This window comes from Bombus terrestris, chromosome 7 (genome assembly GCF_910591885.1).
Source record: "Bombus terrestris chromosome 7, iyBomTerr1.2, whole genome shotgun sequence".
Lineage (NCBI taxonomy): Eukaryota > Metazoa > Arthropoda > Insecta > Hymenoptera > Apidae > Bombus > Bombus terrestris.
In genome coordinates this window covers 3674350-3686002 of record NC_063275.1, presented here as the reverse complement: position 1 = coordinate 3686002, position 11653 = coordinate 3674350, and the positions used below count along the sequence as shown (strand labels likewise).

Sequence of the window (11653 nt, the reverse complement as noted above, 5' to 3'; positions counted from 1 at the left end):
GTATCGTATCAGTCCCATCGCTGTTTCTTCGACGTCGAAGCAACAGATGACGATGGACCCATCATATACGCGTCGCAAAATCCATCAACAAATGACTACGATGGTAACGAAGAATTACCGTGTGAGGTCGGTCAGTAAAAATACCAAAGATATTATTAAGTGACTCAGGGGAGTAAGTGGTATGTGAACCTCCGTTGCAACGATGACCCTACGGTCGCCTGAAATTGATGGAAACAAACGAGCACGGGGTTACCGGCGTGATTACTCTTCTGATGTTATCTTTGCTGCGTTGTATTTTCGGACACGTGCGCCGCCGCTGTTAATTTCCTGTGCGATGAGATTATTATCATTCGTTACACAAACCATCGAGCAACCACCGCGCCCGTTACCATTTTTAGCGTATTATTTCAGAGGCAAAGTAATTAACAGGGCCCGACAATTGTTCGTTACTGGGTTCCGTTACAGACGAATTGTTAGCACGATTAAAGCGACTGCTTAAGGGTATGAAATTGTGTGGTACGAATGACGTAGAGAAACTGTACGGAAGAATGTACTTTTACAAGTAGCACGGTAACATAATTTTTATTTGAAAAAGAATAGTGCAAATATCGAAGGTTAGAAAATAATAGAAATTTAATATCTGGTACTAAAGTATTTAAAATTTATGGTCGTACTACCAGCCATATTTTTATTCTGCAGATCTTGTTGAAAATATAAATAGAAAGTCGTACATAACAAGAAGAAGAAGAAATAGTACGGGCACGAGTGATGGGATGCAACGAAGAGGTTAAGTTTGATTTATACTGCCATATCCATTCACCGTATCGCTACACCATACGATTCTTGTTGGTTTTAAAAAACGATAAGAAAGAAGAAAATCTCTCAACTCTTGATACTCAGATTATAACCTCACCACGAACGGATCGTGAATGTAAATCATTGCAATGGATCGGCGGGAAGGCACGACAAACCATATTGAATCAAGCTTATACACGTCCGTGACTAGAACATCATTGTAAATCAGGCTTTATCTCCCTACGGTATTGAGTAATCGATTGGACCGCAGAGTATCGTTGCGAATCAAGCCTTATTCCATTCGAATGGCAACGATTAATATTCGAATGGATTGAGATCGTACCACAAGCAGACTGTCAGTGTCAATCAGGCTTTGGAGACGGTCAATTGTGTGTCGCCCTATCAAGAACGAATAATTTGCATCGTACCAACGAAGTGGACCTTAACTAATTGTAAGCCTTACAACTCACGATTTCCATTTCTATACCCCATGCATTGCAGGTCGCGATTCAAATCTCGTTCCGATCTAACGATGACTCGGACGCGACTGAAAAATGGCGAATAATGGCGGCACTTTCGAAAGGACCAGTACTGTTTAGTCAAAAATACAGATGGCTCGTCCAGTAAAAATTGACCTACAGGAACAAGATATACATTGAAGCAAAGGAAGAAAGAATATTGTTATTTGAATTACAGATTCAACGTCTCCAAAATTCACTTTGCACAGAATAATCGAATTTGTCGTATAGAACATCAGTTTCCAGTTTATCCAGTTTCATGCGAATCCACAACAAACAACATACTTTGAAGACAACCGAAACTCAGTCGATAATATCATGGGTAGTTTTTGGTGCATATCATATAGGTTAGTGGAAGAATATGTTTCATTGTTGCTTGGCTACGTATACTACGTTTTAGTCTATATAAGACTGTTATAATATAGGTTAGTTAATCGTACTATATATATATTCCCCTATATAGGAATATATATATTCCTATATGTATATGGTATATATATATTCCTCTATATAGGAATATATATATAGGGGAATATATATTCCTATATCAGTACGTAATACAATAACGGGATATGAGAAAATATTCTTTACTTTAGGTTTAACAAGAGAAAAGCTTATTGCGTCAACGAGGAGGTATTTAAGCACTAATAGAACAAACAACAAAATGAATTACGAGTACAATGAGTCTCTAACGAATAGATGCCCTCGTCAAGCTAACGATGTAAGCACACGATAAATTTAATCGTCTAACATAGTTGTCGCTAATAACGAGTTAAATAGTCTGTTTCGAAATGTAGATCGCTTAAAAATTGTTTCTGATCAAATTTGCCGAATTATTAAGCAAATTAACTTGTCTTCGCTCAAATATTCAACCGACTCGTATAACTTAACCCTAACTGTAGGGTGCAACGTAACGATCGTACGAGGCGGTAAATAGACGAACGCGTCGATGGTATATTATACGCGGAGACGATATATTCCATCGTGCACGCCTACGTGATGTCATGCGCGCGTCAGAAATGCCGACCTTGCGGCTGCAGCTCAAGTCAGTGCACGCGTAATGCGATGCATTTGTATTGGCCAAGCCTTTCGGCCGATCCCACCATCGGTTTGCGCTGATAAGCATACCTACGCCTCGCAAACTTATATGCATGGCTGATCGTATGCCTGGTATGTAGGTATATGTGCGAAGTAACCGTACGAGGAATCGTCATTTCTCGGTGATCGCGAATGTTATTGAATGCGATGTCGGGTGCAGAATGGATGAAATCGAAAGAGATTTTTCAGTCGAGATCTTAAGAATCTTTGAGCCAAGGTCCTTTCACTGATTTCTATTGATGTACGATATTTAATTTATTTATGAAGTATGAACAACCGGCGTTAGTGTAGGTTATGGTTACACGATCTGAAATGGAAGGATACCAAACATGGCATGGATGGCTAAGTAGACATTTGAAAAATGGTGGATACTGCCGTTGCATGTTTTTCGCTTTCATAGAGGGAATACAAGGTGTCCCAGGAGAACGACTATAAAGAATGTGGTAATCTGTAAATAGTCTTGGTAGCCATTGGCTTTGACTGAACAGGGACATTTAGGTCATTGGTAAATCGCCATATCGACGCAAACAGAATTAATTTTAAGGAAAAAAGAAAATGAGCGAACATCTTCTGCACAATGCTATTATTGTAGCTCTGAATCATAGTTGCGAATCTAACGATGTTTAAAGGAAACAAAATTGAAACGAAACCACCTTTGAACCGAGTGATCTATTTAAATAAGAGCAGAAGATTATGGTGACTATTTTTAGCATGCCAATGTGACTGATCTTTCTAAACATATCTTAAGTTCTGCGGCGCTACGACACACCAGTGGAGATCACTTTTCGCATTGCCAGTCTGCGACTGTCACAGATAACGTATTAAGTCAGCTTACGACTTTTACGTTTCCGGCGCCAAAAGGATTCTTGTTGCACGTGCTAGACTACGTTGGATTAAATAACGTGCGCGGAAATGCGTCGATGACACTATACGCAGTAGTTTATCGCATACTTGCAAGTGCCAAAGGAGAACGTTCTTAGTTTCGCCCATTGTACAGGGTGTCATTAAAATAGAATTCAGTGTTCCTTACAATAAAATAATTTTACATAAATCTGGAACAGGAATTTGCTCTAAAACGAATACACCGATATCTCTGGATTATTAAAATCTTGAAAATCTTGAAGATCTTTTAAATAATTCGCATATCCATTCGCATAATCTCAATTATCGTCTCAGGAACAAAATTAACATCTTTGGCAAAGTTTACTCCCAAAATGGATAGATAAATCTTTAGATTATTAGAATCCTTAAAACTCGGTCTTTTTAAATAATCGACTTTTATATAAATTGTCGTTTGAGAAACCGATCGAAACTTCGATGAGTTTTTGACGAAAGAAACATTTACAGAAATTTTGTGAAATTTTCGCATGCGTATTATGGAAGATATTCATCTTGAGGTCTCCTCTCGGGCAGTTTTCACTATGACGAAATGAAAAGTTCGCCACACACGGACATTGTATTGAATTAACAGTATTGGAAGAATGCCAGGCTTTAAGGCTGACTTAAATCAAATCTGTCCAACGGGTGATCCGCCGTCGGCGAGTGGCTCATTCGTACTGCTGTCAAGCTCACGTTGGCACGTGTCAATTCTCGAGCCAAGAAAACTGACCGATTGAGTCGGTTTTCCACCGTCCACTCCCCCGTTTCATTTGTTCAGTGTTCATGCAGCCCACCATATCTCGTCCGAGGGATGCTGATACACGAGCTAAAATCGGTGCCTGACTCAGACCAGAAGATCTCACCAAAGTTTATCCAGTTTCATGCGAATCCACAACAAACAACATACTTTGAAGACAACCGAAACTCAGTCGATAATATCATGGGTAGTTTTTGGTGCATATCATATAGGTTAGTGGAGGAATATGTTTCATTGTTACTTGGCTACGTATACCAGGTTTTAGTCTATATAAGACTGTTATAATACAGGTTAGTTAATCGTACTATATATATATTCCCCTATATAGGAATATATATATTCCTATATATATATGGTATATATATATTCCCCTATATATATAAGGTATATATATATTCCCCTATATATATATGGTATATGTATATTCCCCTATATAGGAATATATATATAGGGGAATATATATTCCTATATAGGAATATATATATATAGGGGAATATATATTCCCATATATATATTCCTATATATAGGAATATATATATATATATTCCTATATATATACTATATATATATTCCCCTATATAGGAATATATATATAGGGGAATATATATTCCTATATATATATATTCCTCTATATATAGGGGATATATATGTAAGATCGTAAATCTTGGGATAATTCAGGGATCGATTCTGTAGTCTGAAAATGGAGTTTTTTATTATGAATTAATTAGATAAAATACAAAAATAAACAACAATTAATATGCGTCTATAACAATAAATAACGATAATTATATAAACGGGAAATAACAAGTCTTTGGTACAATGTTTACCTGAAAATCGGGAATCGATTTTCAACGTCCTGAGCTACCGATCTTTCTTCTTCGGTCTTTAAAATCTTAAATAACTATTCTGTAACCTTGTCTGTCTCTAATGTAACTCTCTGTCCGTCCGTTTGGGAAAAACGTGCTTCTTAAAATGGTCGTCCGTAAAACAAAAGAAGATGGCTCTGTCCGTGAAACACAGCCTGTCGTGCTACCCGTAAAACGAAAAGAATCCCTATCCTACATGAACTCTAGGGAGTTTACATATATATATGTCGGAGATGTAGGGACATCGGGCCTTTCTTTTGGAAGATTTCCCAAAACTTGGGCTCAGGGTGACATAACTGGTCGCCGAACGTAGCCACGGTCACGGGATGAACGAAATGTCTTACAGAGCAGGTACCAGTGTTAAGGGATACACTGTATAAACAATCAAGTCTTGATCAGGAGCAATGCTGGTTTACGTGGAACTGCCTATTTACGGCGCTTGGGAATTTGTTGATATTCCCGATCGATATGTATTTGATATATGTAACTGTATCTGTCTTTTATTTTGCAATCTCCTTGGAGAGTTTACTGTCATCGTCTTGGAGTCAGTCTTAGAGAAACCCTGTGCCTGAACGAACGTGTCAATGTGCTATCAAAAATATATTAAAACGTACAGAAAGTTTGCCGTTGACCGTGGATTCGTTACAGAACCCAAGAATAATATCAAAAGCATTTGTTTACTTATTGTTTGTTATTCTAGTTAACCGTTAAACTAATTATTTATCAAACTCTGTAAAGAAATATTAATTTATGTAAATACAACCTTTATTGAACATCACGATGGCAAATACTAACGAAGAATCGTCTCGCGCTCGAAACCCAAACGACAACTCGACATATATATCTAGGGAATAAAAAAGACGAATAAATAAATAGGAAAGGAAGCAAATCTCTTTGTAATAAATCTCGATTCATTAAGATCGTTCAACAATGTACACCATGATAAAATATGAGTAATTAGTAAACGTCGTGTTTGATAGACTGTAATAAAAAGAATCGATATTTGCAATTTAAACGGAAAGAACGGAATAGCCTATGAATAAATTCTGCCATACTTTATAATTCCATGCCGCTTTAGTATTAATAGACACATTCGACAAATCAAATTATACGACCGCGCTAAACCAATACCCGTTCTATCGAATGAAATAAATATGAGTGCTACCGTACATCATTACTAACCGTTATGAAAACATGGAATTACTCGAATTTCTAGCTGTTAACACCAAAGTGTCTATTAATCAACTGTCAATTTGTACAGCGGAAAGAGGGAAAAAGAAAAAGAATATGTAAGAGGGGGGGCAAAAAAACACGTGGTAATGACACATGATCGTTCTAGTTGCAGACTCGGGATAAGCTTATTGCTACGTGGCGGATAGATATTGGGTTAATGTGACAACGTTCAGTGGGTAGAACTTTTTTTCCGGCAGTGGAAAAACAACGCCTTCAGGCGTCGGGGAAAATTACTCTGAATTCGTTTCACAGTAGGAAGCACCACGTCTGCGAGATGACAAGAAATCATTGGGCGATCCACAACGGCGGCTATGTAGTGGTAATAGTAGTTTTCCTCCTGTTTCTGTAGTAGGTTCAACGGCGCGAAGGCAGACGCGCTGGGAAACGCGACGATGAATAATACATTCCGCTCCGCGGCCTGAAGAACGTTCATCCAATTGAATTGGAACGGCAATCGATTGCTACCGAGAATTAGAAGAAGCTGCGAGAAATTCCGCCGAAGGATTCGTCTCTGGACTTTTCTGAACAACCTTTTGACGAATTCTCATCCGCGTATTGGATTATGTAATTTTACTCTGAGATTTATAGTTATGGAAAATTATAGGTTCTTCTATACGAGTATTTGAAATTTAAAGATTTGAAGATTCGATAATTTGAAATATAAAAATTTGACGCTTGATATTTGAGAAATTTGGAAACTTAACGTTAGACAGTTTGAAATTAGAAAATTTTAAAGTCTGAAAATTCAGAAATATAAACATTTGAGAGTTCTAGTTTTAGAAACTATCTAATCTATTTCAAAATTTCTTAGTTTAATTAATATAGAAACGTTCTATCCAATATTCTACTATCTTGCGCAAATTTGTGTACTACAGAAAATATTGGTAATCGTGAGAAATAATGGTGCGATATTTTCTCGTATTTTTCCTGATGGAAAAATCGCAGAACGAATTCCAGGCGATCCGTGCACCAGAGCTCAGTCATGTATTAACAAAGTTACGCAGAATTCCACGGGAAAGCACATCGCTGCAGGCTTCGCTCTCAAGGTTCTAAGGAAGCCTGTTTGCTCACAGTTCTGGTGATCTCGTTGCAGATGAAAGATAACTAACAGCCAATCCGAAGCAGCCGTTCATTTGAGTAACATTCAGCAGGTTCCGATAACATGGCTTTGATCATTAAGGCCTACCAAGAAACTATGATTTTGAACGTGATTTAACCATGTGTCATGATTCTACCTCGGAAAACTACAACGCGCGACAGAAAACTCGGAAAACATCGTTCGATGACGCAACAAATGGAACTGTTTAAACGATTCCCTTACGAACGATTCTCCGCGTATTTCGTAACGGTCATCTTTACGAAATTCGAAAACCAGAAATCCCATATTACCGACCTAGAATACCATGATGCTTATCGGGCCGTTTGAATAATTCAAAACGGTTCAATTTACACGAGGACACAAGCTACGGGAGAAGATTTGAAAAAAAAAAAATCGCAAAATCTCGAAGCGTCGATATAGTCGAGGTAGACAAAAAGTCGGATTTTTACAGTCAGATCTGTTGCTTCTCCCGTAAGGGTATCGGTAATAAATCACGGGATCCCGTGAATAAAATCTGTAACCGGTTTCACGCGCGCGAGAACGTGAAAAAAAAAAGGTGGGATCTGGCGATGATTCCTTTTGAACCGCCTTTGAACCGTCTAATAACAACGAATTAACGATGGGGGAGACGCGTCGGTAAATCGTAATCGCAGAATCGCGAGCGCGACAGATCGCCTCCAGATTCCACGGGGTTCTCGTGAGAACCGGACTTATGGAGCACGTGGGAACTATGAAGGCTAGGTTGCGCGCGCCGCTGACTTGGCAGGCGCCAACCGAGCGACGATCGAGAAGCCTCCTTGCGCAGCCTAGTGTCTTCCATCAAACGGGATTCATCTCTGTAAATCATCCATGACGCTCGTATTCGACTCACGTAATACACCCACTTAACGTTCAGGATATAAACTTTCGACTGGGGTTCGCATGCCGGTGCATTTTCACCTTGGCTCGTGGCCGTCGCTTTAAAACCCGCCAGGCACGTACGCGGCGTGCACCTACGAATAAAACAACGGGGAACGGCAAATGTCACGGTACAACCGGGAACTGGGGTCCTTCGTGAAAAAAATAGGTCGCCGCGATGCAATATGCTTTCTTTCTGTACCTGTGGTTAGGGGATTCGAATTTGGATACTGGATCATTGCGCATGCGTATGAGAGAGATATAACTATGTGTATATTTCATTGAACTGACTTAAAAATTCGCAACACTTATTGTATAATTTTATTAAGTAGTGGTTTATTAATACTGGCGATGTTGTTTCATTTATCTTATTGGTACAATTCAAATGTGTTATATCAAATCATCTAGTGTAATGTTGTGGTCTTTCTGGTAGCAAAATATCACAGATTGAAACTTGGCTAAGGGATGGTAAGATGAGAGAATTTAAAAGAAAAGCGGTACACTATTCTGGCAAGTATACATGTGATGTACATATTAAAGAAATCAAATTATTAATCTAATACTTCAAGCGAAATAAAAAATCAATAGTTGGAATAATATGATGGTTTCATCATAGTACAAACAATTTTTAAGCTAACACGGGTATACAGAAGATGAAGTAAAATAAAGAATGGCCGTTTAGAAATCGCTGAATTCACCGGCAACGTTCACAGAGTCGAGAAGGTGTAAGTGCCACGAAATGCAGCGAGCGTTGCAATGTAAGCAGGGGACAAAAAGGATAAAAGGAGGATGAAAAAAAGGCGAGACACATCGGACCAAAAGGGGCGAAGGGGAAGGAAGAATGAAAGAGGCAATCGAGAGTGGCTGGTTCACACGATCCAATCGCATCGAGACTTCTCGTCTTGCTTTCGATACTTCCCCTACTCTCCCCCTCCATTTGGAAGTCACGTCGATGGCAATGTATACTTTGTTTTTTTCTCCCGTGACTTGTTACAGAAACACGACGAACACCAAGCAGAGAAACGGAAAGCCGGTGAAGCCTTTTTTTCAGAATCCCGATCGTACGATCGGTAAACTGCTCTCGACGGAAAGGATAAAAACGTTACGTTCGAACCGCGTGTAAACGAGTATAAAAGAAAAGGAACGATACACGGGACGATTTCGCTCCTGGTATGGGGTATTCGGAAAGGAATGACGTGACTTTCATGAAGATACCGCTTTAAACAAACAAAACCCAAGTATTTGTGTAGCAATGTATCCATGCGTCGATGATTATGGTAATACAGCTGGGAAGGAACAAAGTAGTATGTAGAAATGTAATGGTACCACTTTGTATTCCACTAGGCGAAATCCCCTATAGCGCACCCTGTCACGCTGAAATTTCCACGCTTCGGGAATAATTCGAATCACGCGAAATTATGCAACCATAGATTGCTGCACGTACATCTATTTATTTACGAGCCGGTTTCGTAAAAAGTCTGCGCAGGTTCTACAAATTCGTACTGGTTTAAAAAATTGGAAGGAAAAGAAAAAAAAGTAAACCGCTTAACGGCATCATGTTTCTACAATAAAATTCCGTCGCAGCGGACGACCGTTTCAACAGCAAACGACGAACCAAAAAAACTCTCCAATACGTAAACAGGCTAATGTAACGGTCTAGTTACCAATATAAACAAACCGCACGCTAGCGACTCTTTGTGCGTGTGTTCGTAACGCCAGAAGCACGAGTCTTCCAGGAACTTGACAGAATCCTTTGCAGGTGGGAGGACAAAGTGTCACTTACGATACAGTAAACATTACGTCCAATGCTTTTCCGCTGGAGTTTTAGCACCTCCTAACGATATGCCACCCTTAGCGCGTTTTCCCTAGAATTCCCTAGCACCGAAATTAACTATGACCGGTTCAACTCTAAAAGCGATTGAGAAATTCGATTCTTTAAATTATAATTTATAACTAGTCATGTTCTGTTCTGTCAACAATGCTTTGATTGTCACAAGAATGTACACCAAATAATAAACCAAAATCATGGTGCATTAAATTGGATTACTGTTTAGCGCCGAGGGACCCCATTTTGAGACATGCGTTTCATATTTTATGCTATGCTTTTACAAGTCAAACCATGCATCCAATCCATTCTATGGTGAAAAAATTAAGGACCTATCTGCATACATAGTTTGTGACTTATACGATATAATATAAGGAGTATCTAGGAGCAAGCGGAACATCTTAGATCATGTTCACACAGTTGTAGACTAAGATTTAAGAGTTTCCTTGTAACATAACTTATAATAAATTTAATAATTATATTTTTCATGGTTAAATATTCAAGGAGGGATTTCCAAACTGATTTTTGTCAAAGAAACCTGTTCCTGAGTGATTCAGTAACAGAGACAGAAAGAGGAAGAACAAGGGGAAGCTGCAACCTCGGACGCTGGTCGCATGTTAAACTACTTAAGTAAACAAGACCTATTTTTCACACCCATCTGCTGTTAATACAGCGCGTTTCACGATTTCTCTCTCATTCACCACATCCAGACGCGTCCGACGATCACGCAGAGAAAGGCGAAGGCCTTGAGGTAGACTGATAATTGTTGACCAATGTTTGCACCGGAATTACTCATTCACCAAACTTGAATATATTTTCTATACTCACTATATCCATCAGACCTCTCATAATTAATTTCAATACAAATTTTTATGTACATATTGGATCATAAACTATCATGAATACAAAATTCTGATCGATTAATCGTTTCCTGGACAATTTAAACTAATCATCATCTTTCATATCAAACCAGCAGCTGCCCTAATACATATGAACAGGAGTGTACACATCTTTCATAGTCTAATGATATCAGAATCACGATACGTATTATACGTTCCTTTTTATCAATCGAAATCACACAGTACGAATGGTAGATTACATCTAGTGACGCTGGTAATTTTTCCGTGCTATAGCAATACTAAATACGAGACGGTCGCCTACATAATAAATGATCATCGATAACTCACATGGGATTAAAGCCTACGATTTACATTGTTTCATTTGGTTACAATGTGCCTCGACACGATCATCCGTGAATATCAGTTCATGCCTGGTCTCGTTGCCGTTGAATATAAAACACGATGACAAAGACGCTGTCCGCAATTTTACCGACCGTATTGCCGACAGACGTCACTCTCGTGCACTAAGAGCGAATTTTATCCCGGCATTTAGACGAAATTAACACATTCTTTCCTTACAAGACCGCGTACGATACTTTCGCATGTATCTGCATACAATGTCAAACAGTTAACCGTCGGCGTCATTGTCGTCTCGACTCGTAATTAGATTCATCTGTTGCTTTACATGTCTATTTACTTGTCATCTCAACTATACGCATGCTGTAGTGCATGGGCGTGCTCTGTCTGACCCCTAACTAATTATTCAATAATCAAACCTTCGATAAATATAACCTTGTTCTCTGTGACATGAAATGAACAAAAAACTGAGTATGTACTTACATTACTC

The 11653-nt window shown here is 38.8% G+C and overlaps 1 protein-coding gene and 2 long non-coding RNA genes across 11 annotated transcripts in view; 1 reads left to right on the top strand and 2 right to left on the bottom strand.

Annotated features, from left to right (window-relative positions):
- Nucleotides 1–11653, bottom strand: part of LOC100650440 (dorsal-ventral patterning protein Sog) — a 100750-nt gene that overhangs the window by 51124 nt on the left and 37973 nt on the right. The window lies entirely within an intron of this gene.
- LOC125385444 lies at nucleotides 1153–2710 on the top strand. The gene is made up of 3 exons (XR_007224739.1): nucleotides 1153–1247; nucleotides 1297–1660; nucleotides 1910–2710. It is a non-coding gene; the product is annotated as an uncharacterized LOC125385444 (long non-coding RNA).
- On the bottom strand, nucleotides 4689–4925 carry LOC125385441. Its single transcript, XR_007224734.1, has 2 exons — nucleotides 4875–4925; nucleotides 4689–4741 (listed from the first exon to the last, which is right to left on the bottom strand). It is a non-coding gene; the product is annotated as an uncharacterized LOC125385441 (long non-coding RNA).